Here is a 12,154-nt window from a genome sequence, read left to right on the forward strand (position 1 = left end):
CTGCATACCTGTAAATGATGTTCTTCATGATTTGGCAAAGTGGGTTTGCCCAAGAAGCATCCAAGTAACAGCTAGTCATACTGAAAGCCACTAGGGGGCAGCCCAGTTCAGTCGCTCAGTCGTGTCCGACTCTGCGACCCCACAGACCGCAGCACACCAGGCTTCCCTGTCCATCACCAACTCCCGGAGCTTGTTCAAACTTATGTCCATCAAGTCAGAGATGTCATCCAACCGTCTCATCCTCTGTCATCCCCTTCTCCTCCTGCCCTCAATCTTTCCCAGCATCAGGGTCTTTTCAAATGACTCAGTTCTTCAGGTGGCCAAAGTATTGGAGTTTCAGCTTCAACATCAGTCCTTCCAATGAATATTCAGGACTGATCTCATTTAGGATGGACTGGTTGGATCTCCTTGCAGTCCAAGGGACTCTCAAGAGTCTTTTCCAACACCAGAATTCAAAACCATCAATTCTTTGATGCTCAGCTTTCTTTATGGTCCAACTCTCACATCTATACATGAATACTGGAAAAACCATGGCTTTGACTAGACAGACCTTTGTTGGCAAAGTAATGTCTCTGCTTTTTAATATGCTGTCTAGGTTTCCCATAGCTTTTCTTCCAAGGAGTAAGTGTCATTTAAGGGGGCAGTACCATGGAGAAAACAGCAGGAAGGGTGGCCTCCCAAGGTCTCACCTGTTAGAGAAGAGCATGTAGTTGGTTCTCACCATCCGTGGAAGGTACTAGCAGTGCACAGCAAGGAGCCTTCTCTTCCATCACAGTGGTTTCCTTCTTCTCTGCAATTATGTTTAATAGCAAAACGAGGGACTTCCCTCATGGTCCAGTGTTTAAGACTCTGCCTTCCAATGCTGGAGGCTCAAGTTCAAACCCTGGTTGGGAAATTAAGATCCCACAAGTCCCATGGTGTGACCCAAAATTTTAAAAATAAATAATAGGGAAAACAAGACTCATCCTTTCAAACTTTGGCTTTGAGGTTGACCCAGGGTGTAACATGGGGTGCTGTGCTGTCTTGGCCACATGACATGGGGCCAGTCCTCCAGGCCCACTGTGGCCGAAGCTAGTGCTTTAACACAGAACATCTTTATCAGGCCTCTCAGAGCTTCTGCTGAGGCTCAAGACAACAGTCACACATCTGTTTCAGGCTACAAGGGGGAAGGGAAGGCTTCTTTCTTACCTCTCTCTCAGAGCTTTTGCTCTGCAAAGCAGTGTTCCTTTCAGAATGAAGTTGCCAGCATCCTGCCAGACACAGATAACAAAAGTCAGCACCCCTATAAGCCAACTCCTGGGTCCCTTTCTGAAACTCTCCAATTATAAGAGTTCTCCCAGTGCTCAGCTCCCACCTTGGACCTCAGGTCACTTGTGTTGGCTGCTTATTTTGTCTGAAATATCCTTCTCTAATTCCCTCCTTCCTCGCTAATGCTAAGTCACTTCAGTCGTGTCCGACTCTGTGCGACCCCATAGACGGCAGCCCACCAGGCTCTCCCATCCCTGGGATTCTCCAGGCAAGAACACTGGAGTGGGTTGCCATTTCCTTCTCCAATGCATGAAAGTGAAAAGTGAAAGTGAAGTCACTCAGTCGTGTCTGACTCTTCACGACCCCATGGATTGCAGCCTAACAGGCTCCTCTGTCCATGGGATTTTCCAAGCAAGAGTACTGGAGTGGGGTGCCATTCCCATTCATCCAGTATGAATTACCTTGGTCACCTCCTCTAGGAAGTCTATCCTGACTGCCCCCAGGTTACACGGTAAACAACTCAAATATATGGCCCCCAGCATCCTGTGCTAAGCTTATCACAGCACTTATCAAGCTATAAAGCATTTTCTCTTTTCTCCCACTAGACTGTAAGCTTCATCAGGGAAGGGTGTGTGTTTGGATCACTGTGAATAACCAACATGCAAGAGAAGAAACATTTAGGGTCTTGACGAATATTTGTGTGCACGCATGCTCAGTTGCTAAGTCACGTCCGACTCTTTTGCAACCCCATGGACTGTAGCCCACCAGGCTCCTCTGTCCATGGGATTTCCCAGGCAAGAATACTGGAGTGGGGTGTCAATTCCTTCTCCAGGGGACCTGCCCTACCCAAGGATCAAACTCCTGTTTCCTGCATCTCCTGCTTGGCAGGCGTATTCTTTATCACTGAGCCACCTGGGAAGCTCTGACAAATATTTGCAGGATGAACTGATGTTGGAACCAGGCAGGTGCAGAAAAATAATCATTTAGGAGTGGGATGGTCAAGAACACAGGTACTGGTGTCAGACAGACCGGGGTTAGAATCCCAGTCTTGTCACCGAGTCCAGCTAAAAAATATTACACCTCCCTAAGCCTTAATTCCCTCATTTATAAAACAACAACGACAATAAATAATAATTACTAGCTTTGTTTTTATTATAGGACCTACCTCAGGATTGAAATAAGGATCAGATGAGATGTTCTGAGTGCTTACAACAGAACTCAGCCCGTTCTAAAGGCTTGACAATCCTTCGCAATACGCCCACCCCTCCCCCAATGCTGGCCTAGCCCTTCCCCTGCAGGAGTGGATTTGAAGAGAAAAAAAATCATTAATTTGCTTAGAAAATCCTGACATTCATATTTGAAGAAAACAAAATCGGATTGTTTTTCAAAGACAGCCTCCCATCAGCCAGAAGCCGATTACTCATCTTTTAAGAAGATGAGTAAATATCTTTTGCACTGTCATCCTGGAATGAGTCACAGCAACGGAGGGTCTCGTTTCCAAGGGCGCATTTGAAGAGTGTCTCAAGAGCCCTTTGTTACAGAACTCGCCACTAGGTGGCAGCCGAGCCGGGGACCCTCGGAGAGGAGAGTGGCCTGACCCTTGAGAGGGCTTGCGGAGGCCGCAGTGCTTGGAAACGAATAACTGACTCATGCAGGGAGTGTTAGCCCAGAAAATGACAAGGGCTTATTTCAACAGCGTATAAAATACACCGTCCCTGGGCCCAGAGTAGTACTATAGACCTGGGAAGCCTGAGGGTCACCTCCTCAGAAATAAAAAATTCAGGCCATTGACAAATGAAGACCCAAGAGCTTATAGACTATTTTGGACACGTTATAAATTTGATCCCAAGATAATTAAGTGATACTGCAAACAGCTTTATCTAGCTGTGTGTCTTCCCTGTTTAAAAGCCTGCGATGACCCTGTGGGGGTTTCTTAACCAGAGGTGGGAGGGTGGAAGCTGGAGTCTGATGTCAGGATCTCCAGGGGAGCAACCCTGGTTTGAGAAAGAATATCCAATATGCCTGTTTTTCTCTTTCCTTTCCTTTCCTTTTTCCTTTTGACCACTTCACAAGGCGTGTGGGATCTGTTCCCCAGCCAGGGATGGAACCTGGCCCCTCTGTATTGGAAGGCGAAGTCTTAACCACTGGACCGCCAGGGAAGTCCATACCTACTTTCTTCATGATACAAACACAGGAAGCAAAGTTTTGAGGGGGGTCTATCTAGTGGCTGTATGCAAAAGATAGAGTGAAAAAGCATTGACAGGACATGACATTTTTTAAAAAAGGTATCAGAAACATGGACACAGTATTAACAACAATAACGATAATGAACATTTATTAAGTATTTAATATGCACAGTTGATTTCCTGTAGCACTGACAGGTTTGCTCTCCTTGAAGTCCAAGGACTCTCAAGAGGCTTCTCCAGCCCCACAGAGTGAAAGCAATATATAGTAAGATGTTACTATGTGTAAAGTAGATAGCTAGTGGGAAGCTATCTGTATCAGACCGGGAGCTCACCCCGATGCTCTGTGATGACCTAGAGGGGTGGGAGGGAGGCTCAAGGGGGAGGGGACATATGCATACGTCTCGCTGATTCATGTTGTACAACAGAAACCAACACAACATTGTGAAGCAACTATACTCCAATAAAAAAACAAATTAAAAAAATACAGCATTGCTTGCCTTGAAGGCTCTGGGAAACCCTCCTGTCCATCTTCCTCCAAGGGCAGGGCCCCAGCTCACGTTGCTCTCACACACACGCAGGCTTTGCCCATGAGCTCCTGGCCACGCGTCATCAGCTCGGACACTGCTTCCTCTACAGAACCCCGATGGCCGCCATCTGCGTTCCTGGCAGTCTCTTCTCTGCTGCCGGGGGACTCTGTCACAGCTAGAACCCTGGAACACTGGAACGTTCCACTTTCTGCCTTTGACCCATTTGTCTGCCTCCTGCACTGGACTTCCTGAGAACCCGACTTGCTCTTGTTTATCCTTGGCTGTGCAGTCTAGCCCAGCGCCTGTCACAGAAGAGATGCTCACCATTCCACACGTTTACCAAATGATCTTAAATATCCTGTTTTTTTCTCACGATGGAGAGTGCAGCACCTTAAACCAGGGGTGTTCTTGCCTGGAGAATTCCATGGTTAGAGGAGCCTGGCGGGCTACAGTCCATGGGGCCCCAAAGAGTCGGATACAACTGAGCAACTGACACTTTTCACTTTCCCCAGCCCCTGGTGCATGGCCTGTTAGGAACCAGGCCGCCCAGCAACAGGTGAGTAGGACCCTCGTTGCTTGCATTACCGTCTGGACCACCATGGCCTTCCATGGAAAAAACAGTCTTCCACAAAACCCATGCCTGGTGGCAGAAAGGTTGGGGACCGATGCTTTAAACCATACAACTGACCTGTATTTAAGAGCTGGGGGAGGGGGGTCCATGCAATCCCAGTTGTTAGCTCCTGTTCTCAACTATGTTCCAAGACAGGACACGAGTCTGGGACGGTGGACATGGCCGAGGCTGTCAAAGCAACATTGGCAACTTCCCCCATGGGGCTTCTTTTGGAGCCTGTGTATGCCTGACTAGAGATCCCTGTTTAGAGCAAGGAGTTGGGGGCTGTCCCTCTGGCCCCTTTCCTGATGCTCCCTCTGATTCTCAGTGAGGGCTGGGAATTCTTCCAGGGAGGAACTCCACAGTCGGCAAGCTTTTTCACAATTTATTTCAGGCCGTTTGTCTTCCCTTAGGTGTGTGGCACTGTAGGGCTGAAGCTCACAGCCGTTGTCCTAAATCCCTTGCAGATATAGATGTGTGCAGTTTTTAGACGATAGAGATGCAATGTCAAAGCACTGCTCCCAGTGTCAATTTAGTGCTCCCCATGGGCACCAAAGCACTGCAGTGAACTGGCTGCCTTGGCAAGAGATACTTTCCGAAATCAGCCTCTCCTGAGAGCTCCATCGCCTGAGTTTATAGCAAGTGTTTAGTATGCCTCCTCTAAGAGCCGAATAAAATGCCTATTTCCTGGTCCTGTCTTGCTAAAGATCTCAAAAACGTATTGTGAATATTTTATGCTCATGGTAAAATTGAGAGACTAATGTAACAAACATCTCTCCTCTCTCACCCACTTTGTGACAGGTTAACATTTCACTGTACTGTTCCCAAATTCTTCTTCTTAAGATGTAAATTACAGATACGGCTGAAGATTCCTTGGGGGCAAAAGCTCCAAATCTCATCCCCGTCTCTCTTCACAATCTTGAATTTTAATGTTTATCATCTTCAATAGTTTTAAACATTGACTACATATGTATGAATCCATAAACAAGATTTAGTGCTGTTTTTGAACTGTTTTAGCAGTATAAAAATGACATATTACTGCACTGATCTTTCTGTAAATTGCTTTCTTCACTCAATAATATTATTTTTGAGATTTTAAAATATTGATACGCATAGGACTAGCTCATTCACTCTAAGAATAGATGGTTGCTTTATGTTTTTCTGTGATTTGTGAACATTTTGTTATCCTCTTTTTTTTTTCTCCTGCAAAAACAATACCGCAGTGACCTGTCTTATACACATCTACTGTGCAATTTGAAAAATATGTCCAGAGCAGAATTGGTAGGTTATAGAATTAGATATCTTTGACTTCACTAGACATTGCCAAATTGTTTTCTGAAGTGGTTGTATCAATTTATATGGCCAATAACAATGTCAAGGTTTCCATTTTTTCATGTCCTTGCTTCCTCTATATGGAAAAAAAATTCAAACTTACAGAAATGTTGCCAAAATGCTACGATGAACACATGTATCTTCTTTATTTCAACAGTTACTAACATTTTGCTACATTTGTTCTCCCTTTCTTTTCAAAGTTTCTTGGCCTTTTGTGTTCTGTTTCCAAATGATACATATATTTAAACACATGTATACAGACATAAATAAAGATATTTAATAAATACAAAAAAAAATTTAAATATGTATGTATCTATCCTAGAACAAAGATATTATCCTACATAACATAATGTAATTATTACATTCAGGAAATTAAACACTGAGATAACTCTATTACCTATTATATAGGCCAGATTCAAAGTTCTCCACTGAGCTAATAGTGCTCTTCGTAATTTTTCCTCCAGTCCAGAATCTAATCAGGGATTGAACATTGTATTTAATTGCCATATATCTTTAGTCTTCTTTAATTCCCTTTAATCCATAAAAATTCCCCAGCTTAAAAAATAAAAGTCCATGACGTTAATATTTTTTCTGCTTGCCAACTCTTGATAACGTCAGACTTTTTCATCTTTGCCGCATTGACAGGGAGTGAAATATCTCATTGTGATTTTAATTTTTTCCCCCTTGATTCCTAGTGTAGTTGAGAAAACTTTCATATGCATATCGGCAATTCAAGCATCAAAAATATTTTGTTTAATATCTTCTGCCTGTTTCAGTACTTTGTAGTTTGCATTTGTTTTTACAGATTTATGAAAGTTCTCTATATATTCTGGAAACTAAACGATTGTCAGTTAAAGGCCATGTTAGCTATGATGCTTGGGTAAGTTGTTGAACAGAGGTTTTTAATTTTAATAATCAAATGTATCAATGTTTCCCTTAATGATTTGTGACTTTGCAAAAAGTCCTTTCCCATCTCAAATTCATAAGACATTCTCATAAAGATAATTTTAGATCTTTTATCCACTTGAAATCTATTTTGTGCATATGATAAGTATCTAATTTCAACTTTTTATATGTAATATATTGCTGCTGCTGCTGCTGCTAAGTCGCTTCAGTCGTGTCCGGCTCTGTGCGACCCCATAGACGGCAGCCCACCAGGCTCTGCCACCCCTGGGATTCTCCAGGCAAGAACACTGGAGTGGGTTGCCATTTCCTTCTCCAGTGCATGCAAGTGAAAAGTGAAAGTGAAGTTGCTCAGTCGTGTCTGACTCTTAGCTACCCCATGGACTACAGCCTACCAGGCTCCTCCGTCCATGGGGTTTTCCAGGCAAGAGTACTGGGGTGGGGTGCCATTGCCTTCTCTGATGTAATGTACTGATGCTACTTATTAGAGAGCCCATCCTTTCTCCACTGATTCTTAATGCCACCTCTGTCATAATCAGGTTTTCATATAACTAGCATTATGTTCTTTTCACTCATGAGTGGAACTGGTGGGTCATAGGTCATAGACACCTATATCCTTACTAGATATTGTATAATTGCTCTATAAACTGATTGTATTGATTTATACTGCCAATAACAATGACAAAGTTTCCATTTATTCATGCCCTTACCAACTCTCTTTTGGGAAAAATTCCCTTGCTTTATTTATCTGTCCCTATTGGGTTTCTCTGGTGGCTCAGTGGTAAAGAATCCACCTGAGATATGGGTTCAATCCCTGGGTCGGGAAGATCCCCTGGAGGAGGGCTTGGCAACCCACTCCAGTATTCTTGCCTGGAGAATTCCATGGACAGAGGAGGCTGGTGGGCTACAGTCCATGGGATCGCAAAGAGTTGGACATGACTGAGCAGCTAAACAACAATAAGTCAATATTACACTATCTTAGAGTAGGTACATCTTTGCAATAAGTGCTATCATCTGGTAAGAGTGGAGGTCCCAAAAGGAGGATAAGAGACAGGTGAGGCAGAGCCAAACTTCCTCACCTATATCTTAGCTGACCTCTGTCTCCCACTCACAGACACACATTGCTTGTTGATGAATCTCCTGAGATTTTTCGGTTGTTTATCATTTAGCATTAGAAGAATATTGTGAAGATGAAATGAGCAAGTCCCAGTGAAGTGCTTGGTATAAAGTAAGCCCTCTGTAAATATAAGCCATTATTCAATTTCAGTTAATGGCAGTGAATTAGCTGAGTCACTCAAGTTAGAGACCTGGGGCTCATGAATGATTCCTATTCGGTGCATTTACACACAATAACCAAGTCCACTGATTCTGTGTGCATGCTAAGTTGCTTTAGTTGTGTCCAACTCTTTGCAACCCCATGGACTGTAGCCCCCCAGGCTCCTCTGTCCATGGATTCTCAGGGCAAGAATACTGGGGTGGGTTGCCATTCCTTCCTCCAGGGGATCTTCCTGACCCAGGGACCGAACCCAAATTTCTTATGTCTCCTGCATTGGCAGATGGGTCCTTTACCACTAGTCCACCTGGGAAGCCCCTACTGATTCTACTTCCTCGGTATTTCTCACACTGGTTCCTTCTCTCCCTCCTTGGTCCTGGCTTCCCTGCTGGCTCAGACGGTAAAGCATCTGCCTGCAATATGGGAGACCCGGGTTTGATCCCTGGGTCAGGAAGATCCTCTGGAGAAGGAAATGGCAACCCACTCCAGTACCCTTGCCTGGAAAATCCCACGGACAGAGGAGACTGGGAGGCTACAGTCCATGGGGTCGCAAAGAGTCAAACACGACTGAGCGACTTCACTTTCCTTTTCCTTGGTCCCTGTTCTGGTTCAGGTCCTCATTGCCGCTGATCTGAATTACTGGGCTCCTGGCAGCTCTTCTTATTCTTCCAGTTCTTCCTCCTTGGTACTACCAGAATGATATTTCTAAGATACATTTGATTGTGACAGTCCTTGGTGCCTTCAGAATAATGTACTGACTAGCTGTGTGGCTCTGAGTAAGCTACGTAACACCTCATGTCTTTGTTTCTTAATCTGTAAAGTGGGGATCATTGCAATATCTCTTACAGCTGTTGTGAACATGGGCTCTAATTCAGGTGTAGCACACGGTATATGATAAGCACTCCAAAAATATTACTTCCAGTCATTAGTTTCTCATTTTCTTTATGTGATGCCTGATGCTGGTTTTGTCTCCAGCATCCTTATTACTTTCCTTCTCTTAAACAGTCTCTTAGGTCTTAGTCATGTAGTTCAGGTTGGATTGACCCCATCCCAACTCCAGAGGTGAGTCCCAATTGACATAGGAGTGTTCCATCACCTCAAGCCAAGTCAGACCAATGAAAGCCAAACAGGTTTAATTTCAGTGATTCAGTTTGCATTACTGAAAAGTAAATGCTCCTTACCCCCACTCCAATATTCTTGCCTAGAGAATCCCATGGACAGAGCCTGGTGGGCTATAGTCCATGGGGTTGCAAAGAGTCAGACATGACTGAAGCACAAGTATGCACAAACTCTCCTTTCCTGGAGATCCTGAACAAGAATATTTGCAGCTCCAGTAGTTACAGGCTACCATTGTTGGATCACAAGTGAAAAGCTAGCTTTATAAGGAATTAAGTCTATGGAGAGAGAACTGTAGGCTTGCAATGAAACATGACTGAGCTGCTGGTTCAAGCTTCACCTGAAGGTAGCCCTCTATCTTGATATTTCATGAGCCCATAAGTTTGCTTTCTTGTTTAGGCCGATTTTATATGGGTTTCCAGCTACTTGCAACATAGAATCTAACATATGGTGCCTGAAAATGGATTCTTGAGCACTTGTTTGTCTTCAGACCATATTGTTCTAAGTGAAGCTGCCTCTGAGGTCCACACCTGCTATGGTAGATTGAGGGGTGGCTCCCCAAAGAAATGTCCACCTAGAGTCTGTGAGTGTGACCTAATTTGGAAAAAGGGTCTTTGCCAATGTCATTAAATTAAGAATGTTAAAATGAGATATTATTGAATTAGCAGGGTGGGCCCTAAATCCAATGACAAGGGTCTTTATGAGAGACAGAAGAGGATACAACATGGATGGAAAAGAAGGGATGGCCATCTGAAGGCAGAAGCGAATGCTGGACTGATGCAACCACAAGCTGATGACTGCCAAGAGTTTCCAGAAACTGCAAGGAAGGATTCTCCCCAGAGTCTTCTTCACTAGACCTTGGGGCATTTGAATTCAGACTCCTAGCCTTCTAGAACTGTGACAGAATCTATTTCTATTTCTTTAAGCCATCAAATTTGTGGTAATTTGTTAATTAGGAAATTAATACACCTTAGGTGGGCAATTTGCATATCTAGAACTACCTTAATGAGGGGACCCTCCTCCCCAGCAATTCCTATCCCTTATAGGAGAAGTTGCTGTGCTGTGCTAAGTTGCTTTGGTCGTGTCTGACTCTGCGACCCTATGGACTATAGCCCACCAGGCTCTTTTGTCCATGGGATTCTCCTGGCAAGAATACTGGAGTGGGTTGCCATGCCTTTTCTCCAGGGGATTTTCCCAACCCAGGGATTGAACTGGAGTCTTTTATATGTCTCCTGCATTGGCAGGTGGGTTCTTTACCACCAGCGCCACCTGGGAAGCCCTAGAAGTTGCCTGAGTATATTTATTCACATCCTCATAGTCTTCACTATGGTTCTTCTTCTGTAACACAAGATTACTTTCTATATCCATATCCTGAAATTTTATCTTGATCCTTTCCTCTCCTTTTCTATCAAAATTTAAGCCAAACTAGGGTGACCATATGTAGCACTTTGCCCAGAACTGTTCAGTTTATACCTCCTGCCCTCATGTTCTTATTGCTGTTATTTTAATATTATTTATTTGGCTGAGCAGGTCTTGGGGCTTCCCAGGTGGCGCCAGTGATAAAGAACCCATCTGCCAATGCAGGAGAGGAAAGAGACACAGATTCGATCCCAAGGTCGGTAAGATCCCCTGGAGGAGGGCATGGCAACCCATTCCAGCATTCTTGTCTGGAGAATCCCATGGACGGAGGAACTTGGTGAGCTACAGTCCACAGGGTTGCAAGGAGTCTGACTTGACTGATGCGGCAGCACCCACGAACACTGCCACGTCTTAGTTATGCCCTCAGGATCATTTTATTAATTGTTGTCACATGTGGGATCTAGTTTCCAGATCAGAGATCAAACCCAGAACCCTGGCACTGGGAGCATGAGGTCTTAACCAATGAGCCACCAGGGATTCCCCCAATGTTGTTGTTATTAGTAGCAGACTTTCACTCTCAAAGTGTCTTAATTTGCTCAATTAATTCTACAGTCAGCCTTGTGAATGAAATCGGCCAGCCTCTGCCAAGCTCACTGTGTTAAAGATACCAGTCATCACCTTCCTACCCACACTTCCTGAGGGAAAATTTCGTTCCCAAAGCTCTGACCCTTAATGACCGGCACCACTTGTTGCCCCACTCTCGACTCAGCAGCAGCAGCAGCGTGATGGATTGGGGTGGTCAGAAGCAAGTCATTTTTTGGTCATCTGTCTTAAAAAGGTGAGCTGGCTATACTAAACTCTTCTCTTAGAGGTTTGAAATTGGAAAATGGAGAGACTTAAGCGACGAGGAACACAGCTATCATGAAAGAGCGTGAGGCAGCGTTCAAGACTTGAGGAACAATCAGTTTCCCTGTCCCCAAGGAACAGGATGGAGGAACCATCAATACGACTGTAGGCGTACACATCCAGAGTTGCCCTCCAGGGGGCGCCATTCACACAGAACACCTCGTGACTAATTCTGAAGCCGTGTGATGCGGGTAGCCCTGATTGTTTTGCTTCCTGGAATCTTTCTGTTATAGTTCCGGTTCTTATATATTTCTATCAGTGGTTCTCAGACGCGGCTGTCTGTCAGAATTACCTGAGGACATTAAAAGAAAAAAAAAAAAAATCCCGCTCCCCAGGTCGCACTTCACACTGAATAAATGAGAATCTCTTGAGTGAGAACCAGGTCTCAGTAGTTTGAAAAACCTCTCGGGTGAGGTGAATGTGTAATCAAGATTGTGAATCACCTGATCAGGGAGTGATTCCTGGGCCCCTTCTCTGAGGTCATGTGAGTGGGTCTCAAGTTGCAACCAAAGGATTTGTATGCATGGCTCCTCCCAGGCTTCTGAAGGAGCTTGGGCACTCCTTGGTGTTCTAGATGGTAGGATATGGCCTATGACAGTCTTCTTACTGACCAGCTGTCATAATCCTTATCTAGAAAAATCTGGTGCACTTTGCCTAACACTCTAAATAATGAGGTAGTTAAATTGCTGGCTAA

General features: G+C 44.4%; 1 long non-coding RNA gene across 2 annotated transcripts in view; it reads right to left on the minus strand.

Moving 5' to 3' along the window:
• Positions 1-12,154, minus strand: part of LOC147361455 (uncharacterized) — a 156,154-nt gene that overhangs the window by 11,783 nt on the left and 132,217 nt on the right. For both annotated transcript variants that reach the window (XR_015137933.1, XR_015137929.1), the window contains exons 3-4: positions 1,189-1,250; positions 690-790 (exon numbers count right to left, since the gene is read on the minus strand). This is a non-coding gene — a long non-coding RNA (uncharacterized LOC147361455). The remainder of the gene's footprint in view (positions 1-689; positions 791-1,188; positions 1,251-12,154) is intronic.

This window comes from Bos grunniens, chromosome 12 (genome assembly GCF_055505025.1).
Source record: "Bos grunniens cultivar Pamir isolate PY7600 chromosome 12, Bosgru_T2T1.0, whole genome shotgun sequence".
In the NCBI taxonomy this organism is placed as follows: domain Eukaryota; kingdom Metazoa; phylum Chordata; class Mammalia; order Artiodactyla; family Bovidae; genus Bos; species Bos grunniens.